Genomic DNA, 12,359 nt, shown 5'->3' with positions numbered 1-12,359 from the left:
CTAATGCACAGACCTAAAATTTAATATGTAACCTGACAACAAATCTGAAAGACTTCCTTTATTCTTGCAGAGTATAATGAAATCCACTTTTTTCCAGAAATGAAGAACATGAAAATAGACCATGAAAAGAACTTACTAAAACAATTGAAATTTCATGTAGGTGTATTTTACTGATTTTATTTTTTATTGTTTCATAGCCATTTCAATGCATCAAACATTTTTATGTGGACAATTCCAGTCTTCTCTGAAACTTACTTATAACTTGCTTCCCAGCCAAATAGATATGTGGAATCCAAAAAAAATTGAGTGTACACTGAATACCTGTCACGACTGTGTGTAAAGTGAGGCAGAATTCAGAGGAAATATGACTGTTTACCCTGTCATCTTGCCAAAGGCAACACCTGGTGAGCACCTCAGGCTCTGAAGAAGTGCTGGTTCAGGGACATCACTGACAGCTCCAATTTGCAGTTCCCAATCCACTACCTTTAGGAGCAGAGGCTGCAGGACCCCCCCCTCACTAGGCAGGTTGACCCAGAGCACTTAGTTCCCTGATCTCCTGCTGTGGTCCTGGAGAAGCTCCAACTTTTGGAGCCCCTGGCATGAGGCTGGGAGCCGTGGCTGGAGCGTGACTTCAGAAGGAGCACTATGGTTAAAGCAGTTTGCTCAGTGTTATAGCTTTAGTTTGTACAATGGAATATTCTGTATATCTCCATTCTGTGTATCTCCATTCTGTATTACATATATATGCACTGCAAATATGACAGACAGAAATTCCAGGTCTGTGCTAAAACACTTAACAGTTATTAAACACTTTGTCTCTGGTGCAGTGGGGTGCTAAAAATCTCTGTGTAGAAAACCCAAATAGATTTCAATGATAAGCTTATGTTTTATATTTCCTCAACCTTTTCTGGTATCAGATCCATATACTCTTTTAAAGGGGTAAAATAAATATCCTTTTATTTCTCTGATTCTTAAGAGTATGAAATCTTACTTGCCTCATCACATGTGCATCATCACACAGCTGCATCACATGTGTAACATTGAACTGAAGGCTTGATTTCAAATCTCCTGAAGTTGGTGAGCATCAGTGAGGGTTCGTGTTGGCTTGAATTTGATCATTGCTGTCCTTTGTGGTCACTATGCCAAAAAGTCACTGCACCAAAAAGTCACTTCATTTCCAGTCCTGGATAAAGAATGCTAGTCACGTACGTAACATTGAAAGTCAAAAAATATGTACTAGGAGGTCAACAACAAAGAGTAAGGCTTTCCATTTTTTGTTAATCCAAACATTTATGTTTCTGATTTAGGGATTAGGGTACAGCAGATGCCAACTGTTTACATTTCAGGAAATGGTACCTCTGGTATGTATGAAGGGCTTGTCCTGAAGTGAGTCTGCTTGATCTCTATAAATATTTGGAGGTGGCGTGCTACTTCAATGGAATTAATAAAAATCATGGAGATTTTTATTGGTACACAGACTACACTCCACAGAACACCAATGAACTGACTTGATGTAGCCCATTTATTAAATTGTCTTCTGTACTCTCATATTAGCATAGTATGACTTCAGAGACAAATCTTACAACCTATACAACTATGATAAGACCCACTGATGTGAACAGGATTGCTTACCTTTTTTTATATTTTACTTTCTTTGTCTGTCTGACACTGGAACTTCCTTACAGGTATCAATTCTTGGAGTTGTACACAATTACTCAGAGTACTGGTAGAGAAAGGAGCATCTCAGAAACCACAACAGGCAGTTATTCTTAAAGGCTGATGATTTAATGACATCTCTTATAGCTTATGGTAAGTCAAGCCTTTGCGGTTTTAGTAAAAAGCTTAAATGAGTTCTCATATTTATTTTTCAGGGTAATTACATATATCAGTCTTAACTGTCCTTTGCTCAGATCAGGATAATTCAAATCTTTTTAAGTAAATGCCTAAATGTATTACTGTCTCCTCTTGTGTTGCCCTTCATTCTCCTTTTGTCCTTGACAAAATCAGTTTTGCTGTTCCTTTTTCAGATTCTCACAGAGAGCTAGTTGTGCCAATCATTTTCCATGTGATGGAAATACCTGCCCTTTTGTTGACAGGACAGGAATATGCAGTATTCTGCTGAGGTTTGTGTACCTCTGAAGCATATACATTATATTCTCTAAGCGAATTATTTTCCATGGTATTGTAACACTTTACTCATTCTGCCAGCTGAATCCACATATACTGGGATGAGCTGAATGATTTTCTGCAGTTCACTAATATTTGTAAATTAACAGTTTTTTACTCAAAAGTATATTTAAGAGAATGCTAAACATACTGCAATATTACAGAAAATATTTCTGGGGTACAGACTGAGTAGAAATTCTGAGAAGGTGGTCTGGACCACAAGAGCAGCAAACATAGATAACATTTTTCTGTCTAATTCAGGATCTTTTTTTCCAGTGTTGTCACTATATGATGCATTAGATGAGTCTGCAGAAGTCTCACAGTCCTCGTACCCTCTTCTGTGGTGTTCTGCAGAGATATAATTCTTTCTCGTTTCATAGATACAGCTGTCATAGAAAGTATTCAAAATACTTTCCACTCAACTACCAGTTAAACAACCAGTCATAAAAAAAAAATCTTGCTCTCTGTACTATGTCATTGTTGTCATAACTTAAAAATATCTCTGGACCAAGGCTGATTGTAAGAAGTTAAAAAGCTGGATGAGACTGATAACAAGCAATAGGAATGACTGGAAAGCCATATTAAAAGACTAATATCGCACCACCTTGGTATTCATATAAAGTTTGATGCTGAATATACTTTAATTGAGGTATGAGAATATGACTAAAAGTGAAATTTCAATATAGGAAGTACACAAAAATATAAGTAGGATAGATCTGAAAAGACAGTTAAGAAATTTCAGAGATTATGTTAAAGTGGGCAACAGAAATAACTGATATGCCAACATGCATTTTGACAAAATGTGGAAAGATGTACTTCAGAAATCTGGATTATAATATATATTCCTTGAATTTAAATTCACTGGATTCATAAATAATATCTAGAAGCCACTGGGTTCATCCCAATAGAAGCAGCTGCTCAATGCGTAACAGATGTCCAAGAAACAGTGAACAGTTGAATGGGAAGCACAATTACAATATTAGATTGATTTATAGCCCAAAAATGTGCTTTAATCTGCATATAAAATGCATGCAAAGTTATAGTGGCTAAACTGTCAGTGCTCCCTATTGATGAAAATCTTACTATTAATTTAATTTTGAAACAAGCAAAACCAGAAGAGTTCAGAGGAAAACAATTTTTTTAAAAATGCAAAATGAGCTTGAACAAGTCACTAAGCCTAATGACTAGCAAGCACTGAACTGAATTGCATCTAATACATATCATAAATATGTGTTTATGTGCAATGGGAACAATTATTCCTGTGAAAACATTACTCCCTAACCCATCAATAAGAATGAACACAGCAAACCCCACTGTAATCTTCTAGAGGAACCTACTCTTCTCAACATTTCACACGAACTCTAAAATGATGTGACATTTTATAAAAAGAAAAAGTAAATTCTTCCCCTTTAAGATGAAAATGAGACATCAAATTCTCGAGACAGGGGAGGAACTTTCTCTGTTGGCACAGTTATTCTTTCCTGGGAACCTATTCCTACATTTGTAACCCACTGATATTCCAAAGTTTTCACCTTAGCTTAGGTTTGGCACTGGTTATCCAACAGGCCATCTCTTCCTGGGTCCATACCATCACTTGCAAGAGGTCCTCAGTTTATCAGTGTTAATTGCTTATTTCACCAAATCCACCATGCAAAAGTGAAAGGTGAATATCTAACGCACTCCCAACACACGTAGTATTTATCCTGTGCTCCATTTCCTGAGAGATGAAAGTGGTTCACGCTGATGGTTTTAGTTTTAAACCCTTATAAAAGAGTGATTCCGACCTGTGTTATTTACTTATATAAACACTAATAATTTGTTGCCTATTTTAATACTCTGGGAAATGATGCATTCATTACCAGCCTGAACGTGACCACTGCTTAAAGGGAAGCAAACAAGCCAAAAGCCAGGTTCAGTTCGAAGGCTTTAACTTCATATAGGCATGAAATCTGTTACAAAAATCTGTTGCCCTGGCAAGAAAACTTTCTGGGCTAACATCTAGCTTTCTGTTCATGTTTGGGCACAGGAGTTTTCAGGAGCTGCTCCAAGTCATCCTGTTAAGTCTGCATTGTCACCTGATTTTGAAGCAACTGGTATTCCCTGAGCCTTTATGGGTACTTTCTATGCAAGCACTGTTATGAAAGTACAGTATCCTTTGCCCCTTGTCTGAATTTCAGTTGGACCTGCTTGGTAGCATCAGAGACACACAGTTTTTTATTTTTCAGAGAAAAAAGTATTCCATCTTCTCTCACTTTGTGTTTCCAACTTTCATTTCCATCTTGAGATTCCTGCCCTTCTAACTTTCTTAGTGCATTTGACTAGTGAATAACTAAGAGAATTCAGTTGCTTGTACTCAGGAATTGCTGTCCCAACTGAAGCCTTTGAACCTGTAATTATCTTTTGAAAGTCCTTTACTGCACTATGTTAAAAATAGTCATCTTAAAATGACACGTTCAGAAGTACATTAGAGGAGACATTCAGAGCCTACATCTGTGGAGATGCATATTAAATATTACTTTACAAGGGAATGAAAGTGCATGGACTGAATCTCCAGCCTGGATTAGGATTGTAACCACAATCTCTTTATACTGTGTGCTGGTTCTGTCTGCTTAATTTTCTTCACAGTCCATGAAGACTGGCATTATTAAGTTGCAAAAACCTATGTACACATCTCATATCAACTCCACTGGAGCCACGATTAGCAAAGGTTGGGTAACAGAAAGGACAGGAAACTGCAGCTATATGTGGGAGATAGGCATTTCAGAAGAGTATCTGAAAGACAAAATTGGGTTTACTGTTCTAGCAGTAGCAGCTCTGCTCCCTAAATGAGGCCTTGAAGAAAAAAATCTATTTCTTTAATGGCTGGTCAACTGTGCATTATGGAAGACTTTGGAACTGCATGTGTTATTGCCCAATTTTAGACATTTTTCCATAGTGAAGTCCAAAAAAGACATTTTAATTTCAAACTCAGGAGACATCCTGTGCAATGTATATGCATTATCAGAAAGACAGAAAGGAAGCAAGAAAGGTGGCAATACTAATTGGATTAAGATATGTTAGGGGACTGAGGAAAACCATGATGGGAGAGAAAGGTCTCTTTCAGTAGACTGGAAACTAAAATGGAAAAGCTGTTAAAAATAAACATCTTTTTCTGTAATCAGAAAAGGCTGCACTTCTCATATGGGACATTCAAAAAATAGGTCCTACTTTCTCAAATAGCAGAAGGAGAAGAAGTAGAACTATTGTATTACGTGCTGGGATGAATGAAGGGGTATCATTTTCTGCAAAAGCTTGGATCATTCTGTGTACTTGGCATCCCATCCAATTTCTTAAATTCAGAGAAGGTTTACAGAGAATACATCAAAACACCTGCCCTTTCTCTTTTCAGGGTGGGCTAGAAAGAAATCAGATACATTCTGTCGAGAATTCTATGTTGAAATTTTGGCTTTGCCAGCTCAGCACAGCTATCATAGCCCTCAGAGGGTAATCTGAAAATCCACAGTGACTCCCTCTCTATGTATTTGTTTTGCTTGAATACAGTAGACTGGGACTCTCTATGGACACTGCCCATGCTTAGTCTGTCATCTCAAGAGATCCCAAGGGAAGACCTGATATTCTGCAATAGGAGGGGGAAAAAATTTCTGGCCTGCAGAAGCATAAATAATAGTGATGAGGCATAAATCAAAAAGTTGCCACTTGATTTTCAGGCTGAGGTTACAGGACTGACAATTAGAAATTTATGTTTTTACTTCTAAGTGGACTCTCATCTGATTGGAAGTTACCAAGGGACAAAAATTTTGTGCTTAAGATGCCTTTTAAAATGAAATCAAATTTCAAGGAGATCTGTGATTTGAAATGCAACATTTATTTCTACCTTTCAAGGCAGTGTTAGAAGAAGATCCCTCCATATCTTCCTCAATAGCTTTTACATTAGCACATCATCATATACTCAACTGCAAAATTACCATGACAGCAAAAGAGAAGGGGTTCTTTTAATTTGCTTTGCTGTTTTGAACATCCAGTGACCTGCAAAATCTGGATAAAAGCCATTGGTTTATTCACTCACTAGACGGCTTTAGAAATATATCTTTGCTTTTATAGCAGTGATGACTGCCCAGAGTTGTGAAATTTTGTGATTACTTCAGAATGTTAAGAATAAACATTGGCACCACTGATGTGCCTTGTACATGCTAACAGTAGGTACAGAACTTACTGGATTGCATAATATTCACTTTTAACCTGGAGCAGACTTAGAATCTTATTCCATGGAAATAACAGAATGAATGTAAAGCAGTTAATAAGATTAAACCCACTGTGAAGCATAAAGCCGTAGTTAATGATTTGTGATCTCACTCCCCCTGTCCCTACTGATGCAGTTTCTTTGGTCTATGTAATACACATATATTCTTCTCATCTAGCAGTTCATGACCTTGTTTAAGTATTTAGTCTTTTCCTCAAAAACTCAGATTATGGTAACATTACTTTTTTCTACAGCAATGAAATGTATTATACATGTGTGAATCTAAAGAACAATATTAATTCTGAAATGGTATCTCTGTTTACTAAAAATGTTTATGTAAATCCAGTTTAATTTTCACATCTTTGTTTGAAGCACCCCAAAAGAAGACTTATGGTGAAACCAGGGTATTATTTTAGCATGCTTACTCCTTCGTCTGATAGTCTCTGATCTCTAACATCTGTATTGTGGTCCAATATCACAGAGTAAAATGCGTACTGTTCTTTCCTCAGCTGAGCCCCTTGCAGGATGTTTCAGGGTATCTAATAGTTGGAGACATTAGTTCATTATATAAATATGAATCTCTGGGACTTAACTCCTATTTCAAGTGACAACAGAAACTGTTTAAATGTTTCTCATACTTAAAAAGATCTCCAATTCAATATTACTATTACGACAAGATTCATACCAAACTCTTACTGAATAAGTAACATATGCACTGTTACTGAATAAAAAGAGTTGCATATCTAAATAAAAGGAACTGAAATATTGTTTTAAAGACAATTGAGTCTTGAGTATTGTTTTAAAGACAGTACCGCTTCATTAAATCATATGGTAGCTTATGCAAAATATTGCAATATATTAAAAAACCTAAGATTACAATTAGCTTTCCTTTAGGATGAAACTCCATACAATACACTGATATTTATTTTAAGCTATTTTTTTCTGTCTTCTCAATCCTGAGATTTATATAATAACCTGTAACTGGAGGAAAGCAAAACACGGAATTCACTTCAACCTGTGCAGACCAAACCAGTGGCTGAAGTCTGCATGGATAGTTGGGAGAGCTATGCGGAGTTAGTACAGTAACAGTGTGCTAAAATTTGCCACTCTTCTTCTAACTGGGACAAATTTTCAGACTATTCAAATTGCTATTACTCTCTTGGCACTAGTACAATAAAGTTCTGATTTTAAACCCACGAGAATTTGCTCCAATAGTAGTGTTGCGTATGAAATGTCACACTGCTTTGTCAATATCTTCTGAGCATAATATTACTTGGTGTTAGGAGTGATCACAATGTAACTATTAGGAATTGCATTGCAGCTGGCCTTGGTGGTATCTTTAAAAAGCAGAGTTTTTTTCTGGCAATCCTCTTGTTTTCTTCACTATTGTCAAAAAGACTCAAACTGAGCCAGCAGTGTGCTCATGTGGTCAAGAAGGCCAATAGTAACCTGGAGTGCATTAGGAAAAGCATTGCCAGGAGGTTGAGGGAGCTGATCCTGCCCCTCTACTCAGCCCTGGTGAGGCCTCACCCGGAGTGCTGTGTCCGGTTCTGGGCTCCTCTGCGCAATGTGCTCTAGGACAACCCTGCTTGAGCAGGGAGGTTGGATCAGATGACTCACCACAGTGCCTTCCAACCTTACCCATTCTGTGATTCTGTGAAATTCCTTCCTTCCCAAACCTGTGTATGTAGTTAAATCAAAGGAGGTCACCTTTGCTGGAAAGGAAGATGGCAGTATGGTATAGAATCATAGAATCAGCTGGGTTGGAAGGGACCTCCGAGATCATCAAGTCCAACCCTTGATCCACTACTGCTGTGGTTACTAGACCATGGCACTAAGTGCCACATCCAGTCTCATCTTAAAACCTCCAGGGATGGTAAATCCACCACTTCCCTGGGCAGCCCATTTCAATGCCTGATTACCCTCTCTGTAAAGAATTTCTTCCTAATATCTAACCTAAACCTCCCCTGGCAGAGCTTAAGACCATGCCCTCTTGTCTTACTGATAGCTGTCTGGGAGAAGAGACCGACACCCACCTGGCTACAACCTCCTTTCATGTAGTTGTAGAGAGTGATGAGGTCTCCCCTGAGCCTCCTCTTCTCCAGGCTGAACAACCCCAGTTCCCTCAGTCTCTCCTCATAGGACTTGTGCTTGAGTCCCTTCACCAGCCTCATTGCTCTTCTCTGGACCTGCTCCAGCACCTCAATATCCTTCCTGAACTGAGGGGCCCAGAACTGGACACAGTACTCCAGGTGTGGCCTTGCCAGCACTGAGTACAGGGGAAGAATCACTTCCCTGGACCTGTTGGCCACACTGTTCCTGATAGAGTCCAGGATGCCATTGGCCTAATCCTTTTGTGAGAGAAGCTGAGATCTGCACTTCAGGAAACTTTCAACCCTACAAGAATGGAGGTCTAATGCAAGAGTCTGGCATACAGTGAAAGTCTTTCAGTCACTCATACCCCATTCCTTGTCTGGAGACAAATCCAGAAGGAACTGTGTTGAATTTGCCCCTATGTTTCAGAATAGTCAGAGAGGAAGGAGGGATGAACAAGGGCACACTCTGCCCAAATTAATGGTTGTCAAGTCTACTCATGGACCTGTCAAATGTAACTATGCAAAGTCTTCTAAAAGCAGGAAGCGGATTTGATACCAAAGGCTACATACAGGCAGCAGCTCTTAACTCGGAGCTTATGTATATGACATATGTATATGACAGAAGCCTCTACTTAAACCAGCCTGGCAACAACTCTCCTTCTGAACTGTGGTATATCTCCAGAGATCCTTATTCAATTATTAATGCATCTGCTGCTAATTTCATCATGCAGAGTGTGAATTTGTCTTTCCACATCGAGCTCTAAGGGAAGTTTGTAAGAAATATAGAACTTGTCAGCACATGAGAGTCAACACATTACTGCTGTGCTGCAGCCATTTATAACGAAACTAAAATGAGCACTCACTTGTTTGGCATTAATTTAATGTCCCACTTAGCTCCTATCAGACGTAAATAGCTGCTTCATCCATTTAAGCATTTCTGTTCATGCACATAATGAAGTACTCTGTACCTGTCAAGTAAGCAGAATTCATAACTGAAATAAGAAATGGATGAAGAAATTCAATGTTCTTAATATTAAGCCTCTACAGGGGTAGCATCAGACTTTTTTTCTGGCCTCTATAAGATTCACCTTTTATCCCACTCTTCAGAGACCATATGAAGACATGACACGTACACACGTTAGTATGCCAAAAATGTTTCTGAAAGGAATATCTGTTCAACTGATAGCACAATTAACAAAAGCTGTAGTTGTTGAACACATGCCATTAAAAAATAAATTAGCTAGCCAACCTCTTGGTATTTAAATGTTTTTTATGTTCTCTATTTTAGAAAAATGGTTTATTTTAAACAGCATTCCAGTTGTGATCATCCTCTCGAGGAAATTTTTATGAGAATGAATGGAGGTAATGACTACTATTAGTCACTGTCATTAGCATAAAACATTAGAAAAGACAATATTTATAACAGTCATATTAAAATATGACTTTCTATCACTTGTGTATGCTTTGGCTACAGCTGGTTGCTATTTTCTAAAGTTAAACTGATAGAAGTCTGGTAATGGTATATTTAATAGCATGTTCATCATCAGATCTAATTGTTTTCCACCACAGGGTATGAAGCTTTATGTCCTCTATCAACCCAAAACAAACAGCCATACTGCTTAATGGCTCTTCAATTAATGTTTATGGTGCTACTTTTATAACCTAAGTTACATGAAAAAAACCCCCAAACCCTCCAAGAAGCAATTTAAGAACTTCAGAAGCTTAATGGGACTTCAGCCAATATCAAAAACTACTACAACATATGTAAGGTCCCACACTTGAGAATGTGAAACAGAAGACACTAAAAAGACATTAAAAAGACATTAGAAAATAGAAATAGAAGACAGTAGAAAATTCTTCCAGCACAATGGTATAACTGCCAGGGGAAGGGAGAACAGATCTTCTGTTCATGTAAGGAAAGGTGGCTGAGGGACTTCAGGTTGGCTGCCTTGCAATTGCTGTTCCTGCTGGGTTAAAACAGAGAAGACCTGTTCATCTTAAGTCATGTAAAGGTCAGACTCTGTTGCTCAAATTGCAAAGTTATTCCTCTGAGAGTGATTTGCCCTCAGTAACCTAGATGCTTGCTACCTACTCATAATTCTTTCCCCTATTTAGCAAAGCTCATGCTGATTAAAAGGAAAGAACAGTACAAAGACAGGGTTCTCTGTAACTGCCTTGGTGCATATTAATTTTTGTCTCTCCCTTTTGCATGAAACCTCTAGAAAGCAATGTAAAACTACTGTAAATATGTTTTTACTGGAGAGCTGTCATTGTTCTGCATTATGAAAGTAAATGATTTCTGGCTTGGGCTGTTAATTGCATGTAGCAGTAATATATTCATTTAAAGCTTCCCATCATAATTCAGACACCCTGATTTCTGGCTTTTAGTGATGCATTACAAGCCTTTACTTCTCTGACACTCAGGCAATTAATGATTGACACTCCTCAGTCCCGTAGAGTAGCTGGACAGAATTAGACAAGAAAGAATCAGACCTGTGGGGTGGTGAAAATTTCTCTTCTGAAAATGCACGTTTTTTCACACTATAAACTCTGATTGACATTCATTGCAGCAAATATATTTTAATAGAACTGCTGTTACTCTGCCTCTCCTCCCAGTCTCCCAGGAGTTTTTGTAGATCAACATGATGTTCAGAAACAGGCAAAAAAATGCTCTGCAAAGTTTAAAGGCTGTCAAGCCTTCTTGGCAAATTCCCTCCAAGAGCACAGCTGAGAAATGACAAACCTATCACCTGACTGGCTGGTGTTTAAAGCTGACTGCTTTTGATTAGGAAGCAATGAACCTTCCCTTCTGCAGTTTATTCTGTGTTTCATAAGCACCTCTTCACTGAAAATTATGCAGTTGAACTGATTTGAATTTGATTAGTGTAACCTACAGTTTTATTATTTATTATTTGTTTTACTGCACATTTAGGAGAATGTCAGGATAGTTACAGACTTACTTTTATTTCATATGTATTATTGCTTGACATTTAAAACAAATCCAATAATAATATATGCCTGTATTGCAGTTACTCCCTTGTTGTACATTGCTCCATGTGTACTCACACCCTACTTCCTCTCTGCTCCAGCGAGAAGAATAGGATGAAAGCAATCCTGCTTACTCAAGGACAAAGTACTGTGTCCCCAGCAGGTGAGCTGAGCTAGAAGTTATTGCGAACTGCAACAGCTAACATCTTTAATGGAAAACTCCTGTATTAAATCCTATGCTACAGACTGTGATATTTCAACAGCCAGAGCTGAGGAGGAGCGCTGCCACCGGAGGTGCATGCATTAAACACTGAATTGCTTTTCCAGTGTCATCAGGCTTCATGAGTTGCAAATGTGAATGCTCTGGGAAGCTTAATACACTTTCATCTTCTGACAGCCTTTCAATTATATGTCCTTTCACATTATTACATAACTTCCAATGATCTGCACTGTGGACTTCAGTAATAAAAATTCATTTCATGTCTGAAGAACACAACTTCTTTGGTCAGTCAGTTTAGATGTAGAGGGGAGAAGTGCATTTGACCAAAAACAAATGCTGAGCGGAGTCAGCTGGTTAGGTCAATAAAAGCTAAAAATATTTGACTTTGAGAGAAAAGAGAGTTCAGGACAGAGCCCAAAGGCTAGATTCAGCCCTGACTAAACTGTAGCAGTGTTATAAGGAGAGATTAGTTACTCAAACTTACATGTTACATCTGTACCTACAGAACTTGCCAGTAAGGTCTGGGAATAACTGGCACCCTAATATCTTTATTACTAGTATGGTTCACAGTGTCTTATGTCTATTAGCTTCAGGCTGAGTATTCTCCTACATTTAATTTTATCTATCTTGAGAAAAAATGCATATACTT

The 12,359-nt window shown here is 38.1% G+C and overlaps 1 protein-coding gene across 20 annotated transcripts in view; it reads right to left on the bottom strand.

Moving 5' to 3' along the window:
- KHDRBS2 (KH RNA binding domain containing, signal transduction associated 2) overlaps positions 1-12,359 on the bottom strand; it is a 735,331-nt gene that overhangs the window by 374,255 nt on the left and 348,717 nt on the right. For 11 of the 20 annotated variants that reach the window (XR_010429445.1, XR_010429429.1, XR_010429432.1 and 8 more), the window contains one exon: positions 983-1,723. The exons of 7 other annotated variants lie outside the window; for them this stretch is intronic. The gene's annotated coding sequence lies outside the window, so the exon portion shown is untranslated. Of the gene's footprint in view, positions 1-982; positions 1,724-12,359 lie in introns of those variants that run through there. 2 more of the 20 variants (XR_010429430.1, XR_010429431.1) reach the window with 2 other exon arrangements.

This window comes from Pseudopipra pipra, chromosome 3, assembly GCF_036250125.1.
Source record: "Pseudopipra pipra isolate bDixPip1 chromosome 3, bDixPip1.hap1, whole genome shotgun sequence".
Taxonomy (NCBI): Eukaryota; Metazoa; Chordata; class Aves; order Passeriformes; family Pipridae; genus Pseudopipra; species Pseudopipra pipra.
The sequence above is the reverse complement of the archived record's forward strand: the minus strand, read 5'-3'. Positions and strand labels throughout refer to the sequence as shown.